We start from the raw sequence: 3176 nt of genomic DNA on the forward strand, positions 1-3176 counted from the left end.
TTTTTCATTTATGCATGGGAACCCCTAACAAACTGAGATTTCAAATTGCATGCTTGGGGTTTATTTTTTTTTTTCTTTTTTTTTTTTTTTTTTTTTTGGAGAGATTTTCACTGTAGGGCACGTGCACTCGCCAGACAGACAGAGAGAGACATCGAGACAGAAAGCGAGAAATCACCCCCAGGGGCGATGGGTATGCCGCAATCCCTTCTCCTACATTCTCCTCTCGGGATCTTGGGCACGCACGCACATGCGCCTGGCGTGTTTTAAGCCACCGGGTCCGGGACGCGAACTGTGGTCAACTACGTGGGAGTCCAGCGACATAGCCATTACGCTAACTGCTGGTTCCCCCTATGTTCAAGTGCATTAATAAAGACATAGTTTTGTTTGGGTTTTTGATTTGCCAGAGGGTGGCGTGCTTGCCAGAGAAAGCACCCCCATGAAGGATGGTCACGCATGGTCCCTTCTTCACTTCTCCACTCAGGATTTTAGGCACGCACAGGCATGGTGTGGTTTTCAAACTGCTGGGTCCAAGACTCAGCCCTGTAAGGGGCCGCGTGGGACCCAGCTGCGTCACTGCCGCCCCACCCACTGCACCAAGCCAGTTTCCGAAACGCTCGGTCTGAACGTCGAATACAGCGAATATTGTTCGCTCTAACCCACATTTGAGAAAAAGCTCTGGGGGGGCCTCTTGCCAGAGTAGGTGGGAAGAAGCTGTTGAATTTTGTGTACATATTTTTACTAACTAAAATCCGGTACTGACCTTTTTAACCTTTTAGTGTCCCCAACTCCTCATATGGAAATAGTGTTTTCAATGACCGAGGCCACCCCTCTGTTTTAGTAGGGTTTAGCCTGAACATAGAATTTCACAGCACTCTGAAGAGGTGCCAAGCAGATGGGTGGGTACGGTTTAGAGCATCCAGGAATGTTGGGGCCAGCAGATGACATGGTGGTGAAGGTGCTGGACTCTCACGTGATCAACTGCAGTTTGAGCCCTGGATCCGGCAATTGATGCTGGGCGTGTGTGTGTGTGTGTGTGTGCCCAAGATCCCAAGAGGAGAGTGGAGGAGAAGGGATTGTGGCATGGCCATCCCCGGGGGGTGATTTCTCATTTTCCTTCTCTCTGTCTCCCTCTGGAGAGTGCGCACCCTACAGCAAAAACAAAAAATAAGAGAATCAAGTGGTGTTTTCAGAATCTGAAGTGTGTTCTAAAAATGTTGGTCTTTAACAACCTTGTAGCCCGACGGAGCACGTAAAACCTTAGCTTAGCTACGCAGATCATAGGCTTTCTCTCAGATGGTCTTCCTCCACTGAATACGGCAGGAAGATCCCCCCACAGGCAAACCACTGCAGAGACTGGGACCGGAGGGAAAGCATGCTGACTCGCCTGCGTTTAGTACAGCGTGAAAGGACACCGGAGAGAAGGCAGGAAAGTAACCCATGTGGTGCCACCGACTCTTCCAGACCTCTGCCTCTGAGTGTGCCCTGGGTCTGGTGACTTGCCCCTGGCAGACAGAACATGGCTGCAGTGGAGAGTCCAGGCCCCGTTGTCAAAGTCTGTGGCTTCTGTCTCTCTCTCCTGGGTCACTGTGGGAAAAGCCACTGCTGGACTGTGAGGACACTCGAGGCTCAGCCAGACTGGAGGTCCAGGTGGTAAAGAACCGAGACCCTTTGCAAACAGCCATTTGGGACCCATCATCCCTTAGATGACCACCCCCTAGCTGGCACCTTGACTGCAACATGTGCATGCATGCCCAAAATCCTGAGAGAAGAATGGAGGAGGAGGGATTGCAGCATGGCCTTCCCCCCAGGAGATATTGCTTACCTTCTATCTCTCTGTCTCTCCAGAGAGTACACTTGCCCCATGGCAAAAATCTCTTTTAAAAAAATGCCAGAAATAATTCATCAAATGCTTAAGAAGTAGCTGACAAGAAGCACCAGGTGTCCATCTGTTAAATAAAGGAGACAAAATGGGGAGGGACATGTGAAGGCGGGGTGGCCTGCTGAATCTGCAGGGGACCACATCTCCGGGTCAAGGTGGGGACGGCTTTGGCTCTCTTTCGGGGATGAAGGGGGAGGCCGAGATGGCACAGGACTTCTGGCAGGCCTGGGCAGTTTGCTGACGGAGGGCGTGATGGCACCCTGCTCAGCACCCTGCATGCTGGTGGTAGCTAGTGCGACGGGGTGCCGCTCCCAGGGTGAACTCAGGGCTCTCTAGCACTTTGTGAGCCTGGTTCCTAAGACCCGCTGCGTGTGTGGCCGGCCCGGCTCTCTGGGTGCCTGGAGAGCACCTGGCCCCTTCCCCGGGGATGTTCCCACAGGAGCGAGGCCTCGTGTCTGCCTGGGGGCCCGGTTCTGGGGCGACGTCCTGAGGGGACCCTGCTGCTGGACTGCAGAGACACCCGGGTCCTGGGCTCAGGGACTCCTGAGGGACTGAGCTGCTCCGGGAGCCCCGGATGGGACCCAGCCTCGAGGTGGCGTTAGAGGGCCCACCTCGGGGCCTGTTACCGTCGTCTGTACTTGGCGCGCTCTCCTCAGAGCTCGGGCTCTCCGAAGGGAAAGGAGGGAAATGCTGCACCTCCCGTCCCAGGGTGGGGAAATGGCTCCATGCCCTTCACCCCTGCCGGTGACGACCACGGATACAATGTCTTTGTTTATTTCTTCTGAGGCTGAGAGACCCCCACCACACACACACACACACACACACACACACACACGCACGCACACCACGCTCACCCCCGGCGTCAGCAGCCTGGATTGCAGCACCTGCATTAGAGGCAAGCCCTGGGACGCAACCCGGAGCCATCCCCTCTGGGCTCATGGAATTCCACTGTGTCCCTTAAGGCCCCACTCTCAAAATCTTTAAATGATAGGGTTTTTCCTTTATTTGATTCATGACAGCACACATGCATGAGGGGGAGAGAGGCGCACCTCAGCAAGGTCTGACCACGCTGAGATGCCCCCTTGCCAGCTCTCGGTGTGCCAGGATCGTGGGCCTGCCTGCACACACGCCCGGCCTGTTCCCACGCCGTCCCAGAGATCCAACCCTCAGCCAGCTGGGAGGCTCGCACGCTGCAGGTTGCTTAGTCCGGGGCTCGAAGTCTTTACTGAGCCCTTACTACGTCCCCAAACTCACCCCGACCCGGGTGGGGTGCAGGCCAGCTGGCCCGCCGTCTGCA

Source organism: Tupaia chinensis, unplaced genomic scaffold (assembly GCF_000334495.1).
Source record: "Tupaia chinensis unplaced genomic scaffold, TupChi_1.0 Scaffold000061_1, whole genome shotgun sequence".
In the NCBI taxonomy this organism is placed as follows: domain Eukaryota; kingdom Metazoa; phylum Chordata; class Mammalia; order Scandentia; family Tupaiidae; genus Tupaia; species Tupaia belangeri.